Here is a 16,592-nt window from a genome sequence, read left to right on the forward strand (position 1 = left end):
AGTAGGGGATGAGAGAGAATAGAGAGGGAGAGAGAGTGAGAGAGAGAGGGGGGGGATGGGAGTGTGTATGAGAGATCTAGAGAGTAGGGGATGGGAGAGAGAGAGAGAGAGAGAGAGAGAGAGAGAGAGAGAGAGAGAGAGAGAGAGAGAGAGAGAGAGAGAGAGAGAGAGAAGGGGATGAGAGAGAGAGTAAGTGGTGGGAGAGGGAGTGGGAGAGGGAGAGAGAGAGGGGAAATGGGAGTGTGTGTAAGAGAGAGAATAGGGGATGGGAGAGAGTGTGAGAGTGACAGAGAGAGATTAGGGGGTGGTAGAGAGAGAGTAAAAAATGGGAGAGAGAGAGAGAGAGTGAGAGTAGGGGATGGGAGAGAGAGGGAGAGAGAGAGGGAGAGGGAGGAGTAGGAAAGTGTGTGAGTGAGAGAGAGGGAGGAGATGGGAGTGTGTGTGTGTGTGTGTGTGAATGAGAGAGAGTAGGGGATGGCAGAGGGGAGAGAGAGAGAGAGTAGCTTGAGAGAGAGAGAGAGAGAGAGAGAGAGAGAGAGAGAGAGAGAGAGAGAGAGAGAGAATAGGGGATGGGAGAGAGAGACTAGGCAGTGGGAGAGGGAGTAGGAGGGGGAGAGAAAGAGAGACGGATGGGAGTGTGTGTACGAGAGAGAGAGTAGTGGATGGGAGAGAGTGTGAGAGTGTGAGAGAGAGGGGTGGTAGAGAGAGAGTACGAGATGGGAGAGAGAGAGTGAGAGTAGGGGATGGGAGCGAGAGTAGAGAGGGAGAGAGTGAGAGTGAGAGAGAATAGGGGATGGGAGAGAGAGAGTGAGAGAGAGAGTAGGTAGTGGGAGAGAGAGTGGGAGAGGGAGAGAGAGTGAGAGAGAGAAAGAGTAGGCAGTGAGAGAGGGAGTAGGAGAGGGAGAGTGAGAGAGAGAGTAGGGGATGGGAGAGAGAGAGCGAGAGAGAGAGAGAGAGTAGGGTGTGGGAGAGGGAGTGGGAGAGAGAGAGAGTGAGAGAGAGAGAGTAGGGGATGGAAGAGAGAGTAGGCGATGGGAGAGGGAGATAGGAAGAGAGAGTAGTGGTGGGAGAGGGAGAGGGAGAGGGAGAGGGAGAGCAAGAGAGAGGGGGAATGGGAGTGTGTTTAAGAGAGAGAGAGAGAGAGAGAGAGAGAGAGAGAGAGAGAGAGAGAGAGAGAGAGAAGGGGATGGGAGAGGGAGTGGGAGAGGAGGAGCGAGAGAGAAAGATGAAGGATGGGAATGTGTTTTTGTGAGAGAGGGAGTAGGGGATGGGAGAGAGAGTGACAGAGAGAGTAGATGATGGGAGAGTTAGTGGGAGAGGGATAGTGAGAGAGAGAGAGTAGGGGATAGGAGAGAGAGTAGGTAATGGGAGAGGGAGTGAGAGAGGGAGATAGATAGAGAGAGTAGTGGTGGGAGAGGAAGTGTGAGAGGGAGAGTGAGAGAGAGAGAGAGAGCAGGGGGATGGGATTGTGTGTAAGAGAAAGAGAGTAGGGGATGGGGGGGGGGGGAGAGAGAGAGAGAGAGAGAGAGAGAGAGAAGGTAGTGGGAGATGGAGTGGGAGAGGGAGTGGGAGAAGGAGAGAGAGAGAGAGAGATAAAGAGACAAAGAGAGAGAATGGGAGTGTGTATCTGTGAGAGAGAGTAGTGGGTGGGAGAATGAGAGAGAGTAGGGGATGGGATAGAGAGAGTGAGAGAGAGAGGATGTGGGAGATGGAGTGGGAGAAGGAGATAGACAGAGAGAGAGAGAGTAGCCAAAGAGAGAAAGAGTAGGGGATGGGAGAGGAGAGAGAGTGTGAGAGAGTAGAGGATGGGAGAGGAGAGACAATGATAGAAAGAGTAGGGGATGGGAGAAAGAGAGTGAGAGAGAGTAGGGGATGGGGGTGGTGGGATAGGGAAAGATGATTTTCACATAGTGTGTATAGTGTGTACACACTTTATAGTGCTTACGCACTATATGAAAACACCAAAAAATGGTCATAACACAAGTTTGGGTCCCTGTTGAGCCATATTCTACTTTTTGTCTATTCTATATTTTGTTATTCCGACAGAAAACATGGGTTTCAAGCTCTTGGAAGTTAGCAAACACTATTTGAAGCCTTTTTGAACATTCTTTCATTCTATTTGAAGTTAGCAAACACCAAATTCAATCATTGGATACACTATTTGAAGGATTTTTGAATATTCTTTCTATAGAAAAGGTTAGTGCAGTCCTTTTTAAATATTCTTTGTTGTTATATAGAGACAAATTTGATTATAATTTGACATATTCTTTAATATATAGTGAATTAATTGAAATTTGTATGTTTGAATGAATTGTTATTTGGAAATGGTTAGAATTTTGACAAGGTGTTTAATATATATTGTGGATTCATTGAAATAATTGTAATTTGTATATGTATTTGAATGATTTGTAATTTACAAATTGTAAGTAATTCAGATGTTTGAATAATTTGACATATAGAAATCATCATCATGCCAAGGAAGAAACCAAAAAGTCAAACAATAGAAGAGAGGGAGAGAGATTTGGCAATTAAAAGAGATAAAATGAAACTACTGCGTGAACAAAGAAAATTGCAAAGCAATAATGAAAAATTGACTTTTGAAGAGGAACAACAACCATTGATACAAAGAAACAAAGAGGAAGAATTGGAAAGACAAAGAGAAGGAATGAGATTGTTACACTCAAGAAGACAATTGAATTGTGTAGCTACACCATCTTCCAATGTTGGAGTCATATCATCATCTCATGTTTAGGAGACACTAATTTGTAGATCCAATGATGTACACACTCCATCATGTCATGTCGAAGGAAAAACATCAACATATCAATTAGGTGATATTCCATCTTTTGCATCTTATTGCAAAGGCACATCATCTTTGGTTCAAGGTACGCAAAGCACTCAACCTTATGTTGATATTCAAAATGTTGAGGGAATGGAAGAGATTATAACACCTTTCAGAATTCATTTTAGAAGACCAAAATATTTGATTGATATTTATACTAACATTTTGAAATCAATCCCTGAAAAGATTAGCAAGTGTACTTGTCAAAGAAAAGTTAATCTTTTGTGGAGATTATTTTTTGAAGAATTAAATATTACAAGTTAATGTCAATTATTTGTTGAAATGATGAGGAATTTGAAATTTAGGCCTATCATGAAGATTCTTGGGCTAAGAATTATGTATGATTCAAATGAAAAAAATGTTGTAAAGAATCTAATGAGTGCTTATGACAAAGTGGATTCTAAATCACGCACCAAAGATAGTAATATAACAAGATGAGTACTTGCATCGACAATAGTAAGTACCCAAATGAAGAAAGCTTGACTCATGAGAAAGACAAGCAAAACATTGAAAATTGATAGAGGTACTCTAAGGAGATCCATGTTTAAGCATGAGAGATTGGAAGATTCAACAAGAAATGGGTTATGGACATTTAGTGGTAGAGTACCACAAAATGATAAAGAAATTAGTGAAGCTTTGAAATCATTGATCAAAGATTTTTGGACAAATAACACACATGTTTCCCCTATTCAAAGAGATGTTGTAAGAAGGAGGATTGGAAGCCAACTTCTTTTTGTAGGATAAATATTGAGTTTTCTAACCATTTTGATGTTTTTAGGCATATATGTGTGTTTTCGCATTCTAAGTTTGTTTTGCATGATTGTGACATGAATGAACCACCTAGATCTTCACAAGAATTCGTATCCAACATTTTATGTGAAATAGGGAATGACCAACAATTTTAGAAGACATCATACTTGGATGGTACATGCTTATTTTGTGGTTCTTTGCAACTTTTATCAACTTGTGAACATTTGGATAGTACACATGCAATTGGAAATGAAATAATAAATTATGGAAAATATAAGATAGTGACATATGCTCTAAAAAATGGGAAACAAGGTAAAAGATGTGATTTAGTCATTGAAAAGATTCCAATGTATGAGTTCATGAAGATTTTTTGTGAAAAGATTATTTACAAGTATGCAAGGCATATACATAGAGCTCAATGGCTAGATTTGCAATTCAAGTTGTGCAAGGATATGTTTCCACTGGATACCATTTTTTTGATTATAGACTTCATAGAGAACTACACGCTACAACCATAAAATGAGGTGCAAGAAAAGTATTATACTTCTCAACAAGTTTCCATATTTGTTCACATAACATTCATGCATTCATGTACAAGTACAGAGGATGATTGGAAGATTTTGAGGGAGTACCCTTTTTACACTAGTGATGATCGATCACATTCTATGGAGTTTGTACATGACTATTTTCAACTATTTAATGGAGATTTGGCTAATAGGGGCATACCATATCGTTAGCACATTATTTGGTTAAACAATTATGCCTCTCAATTCAAGAATGCATAGATGTTCTATTGGTTGAGCAGAATGCACAAGTTGTCTAGAATTCAATATATTTGAAATTTCATAGAGGCTAGTCATGGAAAGGGAGAGTTTGATGGTGCAAGTGCATGCATCAAAAGAGCCTTAGCTCATGAAGAACTAAAGTACAAAGATGAAGTAATATTAACAGATGCAAAATTCATCGTCTAGTGGTGTAACACTACAATGGGTCTAGGTAAGGAAGGTGAGTCTACGGTTCATAGATTTTTTTGGTTGATAGATAATACTAACATTGCACCATATGAGGACTTTTGCACACTAACAGGATCAAGTGAGTTGCACTCTTTTAGAAGCTCTGATGCAGGTTAATGGAGTATCGACACATGAAAAATAGCATGCTATTGTCCATCACATGCAGAGAAAAATTGGGATGACTGTGAGTTGACTAAATGGGTGGACAAATGGGATATACAAGTTTTGGACCCAATTGACAACTGTTGTCCCTCACAAGCTTTGAAAATGGTAGAGATGGATTTGTCCATTGACTTTTACCACTTTTTCTGATCTAGTGCAACCTAGTAATATATATATACATACATATATATATACATATATATATACATACATACACATACATACATACATACATACATACATACATACATACATACATACTTACATACATACATACATACATACATACATACATACATACATACATACATACATACATACATACATACATACATACATACATACATACATATATATATATATATATATATATATATCTTTCTAATTTCAATATGTAACTTTATAACTTTTACCTAAGTATTTTTTGAATTAATGACTGCATTTTGTACATTTATCACTGCAAGCGATGTTTTTGTTGTTATTGTTGCTGAAGGCAATGAAGAAGGGACAAATTATCATTTGTGTCATTGTATTTCATTCCATGGTCATTTTTTTCTTTTCATTCATGTTTGGGGGTATGTTCCCTTATTAAGCTTTTGGAGAATCCTTATGTTTTGGTGCTTTTGAACTTAGGCAAACCTAGTGATTAGGTTCCCAGCCTTTTTTGGGTTGTGATGACCTATGATAAGTTCATTAGTGATGCTTTTGATAAGTGTCCCAGCACTAAACCCTCCTTTTGGGAAATTTGAAGGATTCCAACCTTGTCTAATTTCCTAGTGGCTTGTCTTTTAGAAGCTTACACCATGCACTGCTACATCACAACTTATCCTAAGTGAACTATCTAGGATCCTTAGGTGCCTTCTTTGATGAGTCTAGAATGGGTGCTCTTGCACTAGTCATCTACTTGACTGGGACATGTTTGGGAATTGACAATCTCCATTTAAACTCAAGTCTCCATTTAAAGTTGGCAATGAGCTTTTTGTTATTCTATTAAGATCATTAATATATTTCGATGAGAAATTTGAGGGATCATTCCTAGCTTGAGTATCATAGCTTCCTAAGTCTTGTAAATGCAAGGCCATTGATGAATAGACATTTCTAATTGAAACATTTTTGATGTTGGAATGAAGTGCATGACCATATTCTTTACCTACTAATGAGCTAATTTGAGGCTTCACTTCACATTTCTCCATGGACAATTCTATAGCACTTGTTACTTCTCTATTCGATAATTTTGTGTCTATGTACATGTACACTCTTTCCTAGTAGCTATAGGTTTTGTCTTTTCATTCTAAGTAACTGGCATACCCTAGATGGCACTAAGATAGCCATTTTCTTCTTAAATGTTTTTTTCTCTCAAATTAATCTCTCTATTAAGTAGGTTTTCTATATGTTTCTTTGTATATTTAATAGATGTAACTACAATTCCTCTGTATATTAAGCTTTCCTCCATAGGAATGATAAGGCATGGGGAGTGAGGCCAACTATTGGTCACTGTATTAAAATGGTAGTTCTTGGCCATGCCACCAATGAGAATCATTTCAATTTTATTTTCAGAATCGATACCTCATTTTTCTTGAAAGAATAATATATATTGTTTTCAATGTCTTTGAAATATTTGCAAGTGGTACCCAATTGCTTATTCATTTCCTTTTACTATTCATGGGAAACTAAGGTATTTGGTTACCTGATAGGTCCTAGGAATCTTAACTAGGGTCCTAGAATAATCCTACATGGACTCATTTGACCTAAATGTGTAAAGAGAAAAAATTGCTCAAAAGTAGCGTTGTTGCGAATTTTGCAAAAAAGTTGCAAATGGAAGTTTGGGAAGTTGCAACTATCCATGCTCAGGTATATGAGCATGGGAAACATTTTTTCAAAGGTTAGAAGGTTTCCAGTCAAATTTACATTTTTAAGAAACTTTTACAACTTTTGCAATTTTGTACAAAAAGTGCAACTTTTGCAAAATTCACTAGATTTCACATCTAGGACTTGGAAAAGGTTCTAAACTATTAAAAAAAAACTATAAACACCTAATCCTAGGCTATCTTGACCAAAAATTCAAAAAGACCCAATTTTTCCTAATTAGCAACTTTTGCTCATATCTTGCACAAAGTGGCCTAGGCATACATATCTTGCTCATATCTCTCTCACCATTCATCGTGGGATCGAACTGTCTACTCCATTAGCTCTGAGTGGCTAGGTAAACCCTAGCCCCAAGCTCATTCTATCCCATTGATGGCTTGAACATTCTTAGGCACACCAAATTGAAACATCCCTAAGAGTCACTAAATGTCATAGGGCAACAATCTTTGATGGGGCATATCTCAGAGCTCCTACGAGGTATGGATACAATTCTAGGTACTATAGGACCATGTTGCAGAGACCTACAATAACGTCTCTTTATTTTTGAGATCTTACTCTGTTTTGATTTTGTGATGCCATCTTGGGTGATGCTAAAACTTGTAGTGTTGGCCAGTACAAAGTTGCCAACTGTTGAATCTCCCTCATCATTTGTTGTGGGATCAAACTATATATTCTATTAGCTCTAGGTGGCCAGTTAAACCCAAACCCTAAGCTTATCTCATCCCTTTGAGTGCTTGAATGTTCATGGGCACACCAAACCAAAATGTCCCTAAGAGTCAGTAAATTCCATAGGGCAATGATCTTTGACAGGGCATATCTTGGAGCTCGTGCAAGGTATGGATACAATTACAAGTGTTATAGGGCCATGTAGTGGAGACCAACAATAAACTCTCTTTCTTTTTAAAGATCTTATTCTATTTTTATTTTGCGATGCCATCTCAGGTGATGCTGAAACTTGTAGTGTTGGCTAGTACAAAGCTGCCAACTACCAAATCTCCCTCACCATTCATCATGGGATCAAACTTTCTATTCTGTGAGCTCTAGGTGGCTAGGTAAACCTTAGCCCCAAGCTTGTCCTATCTTGTTGAGAACTTGAACGTTCTTGGGCATGCCAAATCAAAACACCCCTAAGAGTCACTAAATGCCATAGGGTAGCAATCTTTGACAGGGCATATCTTGAAGCTTGTGCAAGGTATGGATGCTATTCTAAGTTCTATAGGACCATGTTGCAAAGAACTACAATAATCTCTCTCCCTTTTTGGAGATCTTATTCTATTTTAATTTTGTGATGCCATCTCAGGTGATGCTGAACCTTGTTGTGTTGGCTAGTACAAAGTTACCAAATACCGAATCTACCTCACCATTCATCGTGGGATCTAACTATCTATTCTATTAGCTCTAGGTAGCTGGGTAAACCCTAGCCCAAAGCTCCTCCCATATCATTGAGCACTCAAACATTCTCGGGCACACTGAACTGAAACATCCCTAAGAGTCAATGCCATAGGAAAGTGATCTTTGATGGGGCATATCTCGAAGCTCATGCAAGGTATGGATATGATTCTAGGTGCTAATGGACCATGTTTCAAAGACCTATAATAAACTCTCTCTCTTTTTGGAGATCTTATTCCATTTTGATTTTGTGATGCCATCTCGGTTGATGCTAAAACTTGTAGTATTGGCTAGTACAAAGTTGTCAACTGCCAAATCTCTCTCTAACCTTTCATTGTGGGATCAAACTGTCTATTCTTTTAGCTCCAAGTGGCTAGGTAAACACTAGCCCCAAGCTCCTCCCATCTCGTTGAGTGCTCAAACATTCTCTGGCATGCCCAACCGAATCATCCCTAAGAGTTCCTAAGTGGCATAGGGCAGTGATCTTTGACAAAACATATCTCGAAGCTTGCGTGAGGTATGCATGTGATTCTAGGTGTTATAGGACCATATTTTGGAGACCTACAATAACCTCTCTCACATTTTGGAGATCTTATTCTATTTTAATTTTGTGATGCCATCTCGGGTGATGCTAAAACTTGTAGTGTTGGCCAATACAAAGTTTCCAACTGTCAAATCTCCCTCACCATTCATCATGGGATCAAATTGTTTATTCCATTAGCTCTAGGTAGCTAGGTAAACCCTATCCCCAAGGTCATCCTATCCCATTGAACACTCGAACGTTCAAGATTAGGCACACCAAACTAAAATGTCCCTAAGAGTCACTAAATGCCATAGGGCAATGATCTTTTATGGGGCATATTTCAGAGTTCGTACAAGGTATGGATGTGATTCTAGGTGCTATAGGACTATATAGTAGAGACCTACAATAACCTCTCTCTCTGTTTGGAGTTCTTATTCTATTTTGATTTTGTGATGCCATCTCAGGTGATCCTGAAACTTGTAGTGTTGGCTAGTACAAAGTTGCCAACTGCCAAATCTCTCTAAGCTTTCATCGTGGGATCAAACTATCTATTCTGCTAGCTCTCTGTGGAAAGCTAAACACTATTCTTAATCTTCTCCCATCTTGTTAAGCACTTGAACATTCTTGGGCACGTCAAACTGAATTGTCCCTAGGAGTCACTAAATGCCATAGGAAAACAATTTTTGATGGGGCATATCTCAAAGCTCATGCAAGGTATGGATGTGATTCTAGGTGCTCTAGGAATATGTTGTAGAGACCTACAATAAACTCTCTCAATTTTTGGAGATCTTATTCCATTTTGATTTTACGACACCATCTCGAGTGATGCTGAAACTTGTAGTGTTGGTTAGTACAAATTTCCCAACTATCGAATATCCCTCACCATTTGTTGTGGGATCAAAATATCTTTTCAGTTAACTCTAGGTGGCCAAGTAAACCCTAGCCCCAAGCTTTTCCCATTCTGTTGAGTGCTTGAACGTTCTCGGGCATGCCAAACCAAAACATCCCTTAGAGTCACTAAATGCCATAGGGTAGCAATCTTTGATAGAGCATATCTCGGAGCTCATGGGAGGTATGGATGTTATTCTAGGTGCTACAGGACCATGTCGTAGAGACCTACAATAACCTCTCTCACTTTTTAGAGATCTTATTCCTTTTTGATTTTGCGATCCCATTCCGGGTGATGCTTAAACTTGTAGTATTGGCTAGTACAGAGGTGCCAACTATCAAATCTCTCTCACCTTTTGTCATGGGATCAAAATGTCTATTCCATTTGCTTCGAGTAGCTAGGTAAACACTAGTCTCAAGCTCCTCCCATCCCCTTGAGTTCTCAAATGTTCTTGGGCACGCCAAATCGAATCGTCCCTAAGAGTCACTAAATGCCATAGAGCAATGATCTTTGACTGTGGAAACTATATATGTCATCTCATCCAATGATGGAGACTCATAATAAAAGTTAAAGGGGTGATCATACACCTCATTTTGAACATGTTATTTTTCTATCGTAATAAGGTAATCCTTATTTGTAAGGTCAAGGAAATTGAAGGTCACCTATAAATCTAAGTTGCCTTAATCCTAATGACTTTTCTTTTTTTTGTTATTTTTGTTAATAAATTGAATCAATAAGTGTTTTGAGAGTCATTACACCTTATATAGGTCATACGTGTTACCAAATACCACTTGGTTAAGTTCCAAGAAGAGTTAGTGTAAAAATTACATTTTGCAATAAAAGTTGCTGACAACTTTTTGATAATTTTAGCAATTTTTTGGAAAACCTTGAAATTAACCTTGTAACCAATCAAACTAACTAGTAATTGGTTAGAATGGATGTCAAATGATAAAAATACCCTCTATGAATTTAGAGGAGGCATAAGGTGTTGGTGATTATTAAATTTTTTTTTATGGCGAGGAATCATTGCTAATGTTAAACTTGTATTTAAGATCATTGAGTTATTGCCATATATCATTAATTCCTATTTGAAACAACAAACTCATACTTTGTTAGAATGAAACACCACTTTACCTACATGTTATCATTTAATGGAGTTAGTGGAAGATGTTAGGATTAAACCAGAGACAGAAATAACAATTACATGCAAATATAACTAATAACAGAAAATAATAGATCACACAGAAAAGAACACAAAGCACCAAGGTTTAACATGGTTCACTAAATCCCTAGGCTACGTCCACCAAACAACAAGTCTGATATTATTATGATTCAGTGATTACAATCTATAATCCCTTACAACTCAATACTGTAGCAAGAACCAATTTTCGCATCACCACTATGAAAAAAATCCCTAACCCTAAGCCCTTTTATACAAGTATTTTTATGCCATTTTAGGGTTACAACATGTTGGCCATATGTCAGCCATACATCAGACTACAAAGTTGGCCATGACCCAAATTTTTTTCAAGGTGCTACCCTAAACCCTAAAGAATTTATGAAGTACGTACAATACTTCCCTAATTAGACACCACAAACTAACAATCTCCCACTTGGGGATTGATTAGACTCCACGCTAGACAACAATATCCCTCTTGGAGATTTATCCTATATAAATACTACTACCACATGAGGCTCCCACTGGATCAAACCACCCTGGACTTTGTTGTTCTTTTAATCATGTTTAGTCTAGAAGACCAACCAAAGCTGAAGAGGAGTTCAACTTCTCCCTTATTACTACCTTTGTCAACATATTTGCTAGATTTTCATTTGTATGTATCTTCTCCAGCTTTAACTATCCATCCTCCAAAATTGATAGAATGAAATTGTTAGAATCTGAAAAGATTAATAACCCAGAAAACTAGTGCAAAGAGTAAATATCTAAACTATGAATGCAAATGATACAAAATCAAAATAGCATCATAGAGTTAGTCTCCAAGAGAGTAATGCAAATGCTGGAAGAAAAATAGCATTAAGAAGGTATAAAAACAAGATATGCAAATACAAGCCAGGTAGCATGCTTATATAGGCTAGGAAGAGGGAGGAGGTGGCAACACCAACCAATGAGGAGCAACCATCTATTGGACTAAAGATAGCAAAGTATCTTCCCAAGATAGCTAATGGATGCTCACATGTAGGAAGGTGACACCTCACAACCATTCACCTAATAAGACATGCTTTATTAACCTAGGCAAGATTATTAAAAGTGTAGGAAAAACTTAGAAAAATAGGAAAAATAAAAAACTACACTAACACCCCCCATAAGCGAAGCTTAGGTGGATGTAGAAATGGGTCCCGACAAGCCAAGCCTGATGAGGTACCCATGTACATAAAGTTCCCCCAAAAGAGAGAGAAAAGAGACTCCCCAAAGAAACTTAGGACTCCAAGTGAGAGGAAGTGGCCCCCCCAAAAGATGAAGCATCCCGCACCTCCAGTAAAGCTTGCAAATTTTGTCTGGTTGATCCACTTACATCGAACAAGTTTTCTTCCCTTAGAAAAAGGGACAAGATCCCAAGTATGGTTCCTCATCAAGGGACTATACTCTTCCTGCATAGCTGTATCCCACTCAAAAATACCAAAAGCCTCATGAAAGGACTGTGGATTTGAGGTAGTAGCAATGAAGATATGTAGAGCATCTTGGAATTGTAAACGAGACTGCTTGGTGTCTAATGGATCCCCAACCCAATCACCTACAAACTGCAAGGTCTATCTAGCCCAAAGTGGACCAGAAGATGGAGAATCTAGAGGAGAATCATCAACCTGTGAATGATGACTAGGAGAGGAAGGAGGTGAGTCCTCTGAATCACTCTCTGCATCAAAAGTGGAGGTAGAAGACTGCTCAAGTGAATCTGACCCATCAGAAGATCTATCATGTATTCCAAGTGACTCCAATGTCAAAGTAGAAGGCAACCCTGTGACCATGCTCTTCTGGTTAAGCTGATGCAAGTAGTGGAAGTTAAGATGGCCAAACCGCTCATGCCATAATCTGCTCACATCATTAGAGTGAGTGAGTGAAATAGTCAAAGGAGGATCAGGAACAAAGTGAGAAAACATATAGAGTCGTGACTGATGATCTGCTCTCCCAACTGCAACTGTAGAATCATTGTGAACCTCACATATCTCCATTGAACTAGGAGTGAACTCAACCTGTTTGCCTAAACTTGTGTGAGTGATCTAGTATACCGATAGGAGATTAGTTGACATTGAGGGTACACAAGGAACATCATGGAATGTCCCATGCCCCACATCAACAGACCCTCTCCCACACACCTCAACATGAGTGTTATCACCCATCAACATATAAGGCATAGTACATGGCTCTAAGGATGCAATTTCTTCCTTAGATGAAGCCATGTGGTGTGAAGTACCTGAATCAAGAACCCAAGTGGATGGTGAGGAAGCAACTGCAAAAAGAGCCTTGCCCTTTCCTTTCCCCTTGCTATTTTCTTTTTCTTTGTTAGACCCTTCAGTAGAACTTTGTTTGATAGACTCAGGAACACTGATATTATTCTTCTCAAGAATGTATGTCAAGTGATCAAGTTGTTTCTGCAAACATTTGTGTTCATCATGACCAGGTCTTTTACAATAAGCACATTTGACCTTTTCTTTCTTAGGCATATCGCCCTTGGAAGATGGTGTATAAATAGTTTCTTTTGAAGAAATTGGCATTTGATCCTTCTTCTCCTCGCTATTCTTTTGTTTCTTGCCCTTACTATTGTTGTTACTACTTTGTCCTTGTTGTTCTTTTGTGCCTTGGTTGGCAGCCAAGGCATGTGACTTAGAGGACTTAAGAATGCCCATCTGGATTAGCTTGTCCTATTCTCGAGTGAGATTGACAGCAAAATCATCTAAAGATGGCATGGTGAATTGAGTACCAAGTGCACCCTTAGTAGCATAGAAGGTAGAGACAAACACAAAATATTCTGAACTTAACTTAGAGAGAATACTAAGAATCAGTTGTTCATCTTTCTTTTCAATTCCACATTGTTTTAACTACAGCCTTAATGATTTCAATTTGGTGAAGAAATCTTGGATTGTGTTGAAATTTCTTGGACTCAAACTTATTAATTCATTTTCCAACATATGACCCCTCATTGAATCTTGTGTGCCAAATAGTGTTTCTAGCTTTGTCCATACTTCATTTGGTATATTCAAAGACTCAATGTGAAATAGCAAGTCAGGAGAAACAGACAAACACAATGTTCCAAATGCCTCATCACATTTGTTAAACCACTTAGGCTTATCTTCATCTTTAGCAGGTTCAGTTTCAAGTCCCATAATTATCCTATTTAATCCAGCTTTCCTTAAGTGAATTGTCATGCATGATTTCCACTCAAAATAATTGTATGGAGTTAGGATGGGCATATTTGTTTGATCCATGATGAAAAAATGCAGAGAAGAAATGCTAGAAAGAAGAGAACCCAACCACGACAATGCCCCCCCCTTTTTACTCAATCAAAGAACCCCCCTCCAAAGAAATATGATTTGGCACTTTATTCTAGTGTGTTTAAAACTACCATTAGAAAGAAATACTTAGTGGTCTTGATTTTAATGCATTACAAACCCTCATGAAGAGCATATGCTAGAAGTGAAACTTGGGCACAATAATCAAGGAAACAAATAGCACCACTGTGATCTACTCAAAAAATCATGCCCTTTCAAAAAAAGAATTGCCTCGATACGAGGTCGTATGAGAAAGTTATGATCCTCCAAAGTTTCCAAAACGAGAACTGTGCACAGTCACGACTGAGAATCTACAATTTCTGAAGAATTCATGCATACAAATCTAAAAACAACTCCACTAGTGGATAGAGCACAAAAAAATAGCCAAGTTCATAACAAGAATCATCAAAATCGGAGTCCATATGAGCAAGAACGAGACATTTGAAAACTGCATTCAAATCTACGACTGCCAATGGAGAGGGGTATGGTTGTAGCTTTGCATGCTTGATTCTGCAAAATATACATCTTGCATGCAAAATCTAAAAGATACCTACATGGTTTTTCAGGGCTGTTAACAAAATCCAAAAAGCGTTTTTCTTGCTGATGTACAGAAGATGTTGCTGTAGTGTAAATCAGACGCCTTTAACAATAAAAAATGGCTCCAAAAATCAAAAAATTACCCCAGCAACCAGAATATGACATGCAAATGCTGGATCAGCTTCCTAAGTCCATCAATGGCATGGTGGAACCTACAATACTGATTGAAAACTCCAAATATGCAAGTTGGTTGTCAGATTTGAGATTGAAACCCCAGAGAAAAACTGTTTTTGTCAAAACTTTTCTAATTCTCAGGATCATCCAAAGATGCAAGAGAAGAGGATACTTCATTTTTCAAAAAAATACAATAAAGTTTATTAGCCCCACCCCCCCCTCCGAATCTCTCAAATAAGGAAACTAAAATCTACTCTTGCACATAGAAAAGCTCTGATACCATGTTAGAATCTGAAAAGATTAATAACCTAGAAAACTAGTGCAAAGAGTAAATGTCTAAACTATGAATGCAAATGATACAAAATCAAAATAGCATCATAGAGTTAGTCTCCAAGAGAGTAATGCAAATGTTGGAAGCAAAATAGCATTAAGAGGGTGCAAAAACAAGATATGCAAATACAAGCCAGGTAGCATGCTTATATAGGCTAGGAAGAGGGAGGAGGTGGCAACACCAACCAATGAGGAGCAACCATCTATTGGACTAAAGATAGCAAAGTATCTTCCCAAGATAGCTAATGGATGCTCACATGTAGGAAGGTGACACCTCACAACCATTCACCTAATAAGACATGCTTTATTAACCTAAGCAAGATTATTAAAAGTGTAAAAAAAACCTAGCAAAATAGGAAAAATAGAAAACTACACTAACAGAAATGGTATTGCAACTGTACGTGTTTGGTCTTTGAATGCAGAGCTGAATTTTTGGCAAGATGAATGGCACTCTGACTATCTATAAACAAATAATTATCTTTTTGAGGATGTCCCAATTCTTCTAAGAAGAACTGAAGCCATATCATCTCCTTAGTTGCCTCTGTAGTGATGAGTCCTGATAGTGCCCTATTTTTGTTAATCTTTTGCCTCATACATTTCCCACTTCTATGGCATAAAATTCCCTTTTTGCTAAACTATTGATAGGAAATTAGAATATTTAAGTACTTCTCTAAAAGAGGGAAGAATAGTTCCTAAAAGCTATTTATTTTCTAAAAATAACATATTGTGACTGATGCTGCTACAGGAGCTGAGAAAGCTAAGGATGCATAATCGGGTATTTAGCTGGAAGATCCATTTTGAAGATTATTGTTTTGTTACACTAAGAAATTAGTTTCAAATGGCTCACCTTTGGCCATATGTTATTATAGTTAGACTGTTGTATAAATTGTTATATATGGCCTGCGGCCAAAACAAACTATTGTCTATGTGTGGGAAACAAGCCAGCGGCCATTCGAGTTAGTTGTCAATATGATTAAACACTTTAGATTATATAAGAAAATGTGAATCAAAAGACCTATGATCGATAATATATGAAATTCCCTATTTTTGCATCATCCCTGAAATACTGGATTGAGAACACATAACTCCTGTAGCAGCCAGTTTTAAGTTAGTTCTCACCCTGTGTACTAGAGGAGGACCCCCTCTTGGGAAACTTGGTGAGATTAGTGTAGTTTATTTTGTAAGTATTTTCATATTGTTGATTTCATCTATTCCTTTCAAGTTTTAATTGTATGAATTTTCAAGAAGTCTACTATATATTTGATTGAATCTATATAGAGCTTGTCGATTGATTATCGATTCAGTTGTCTGATGAAGTAATTGGTTGTGATAAGTTATAAAGAAATTGTTTGATATTATCCTATCATTACATAAATCTATTACTGTTTGCCACATTCCTCCTACCGCCTGCATTCATCCTTAATACTCACAATATCATTTGTTCAATTCCCCTTACCATATCCCTTCAGTCATTGAGCTAAAATACTCCCAATATTCATAACCTCCTATTGCCATCCATAGTATTCTATGCCTTCTTTATCATACTTCCTACCACACTCTTCACACTCTTTGTTGCACTATATTAAAACCAGTCAGTTAAAAACCTCCTGTCAC

Source organism: Cupressus sempervirens, chromosome 1 (assembly GCF_028749045.1).
Source record: "Cupressus sempervirens isolate cs-2001-9-10 chromosome 1, ASM2874904v1, whole genome shotgun sequence".
Classification (NCBI taxonomy): domain Eukaryota; kingdom Viridiplantae; phylum Streptophyta; class Pinopsida; order Cupressales; family Cupressaceae; genus Cupressus; species Cupressus sempervirens.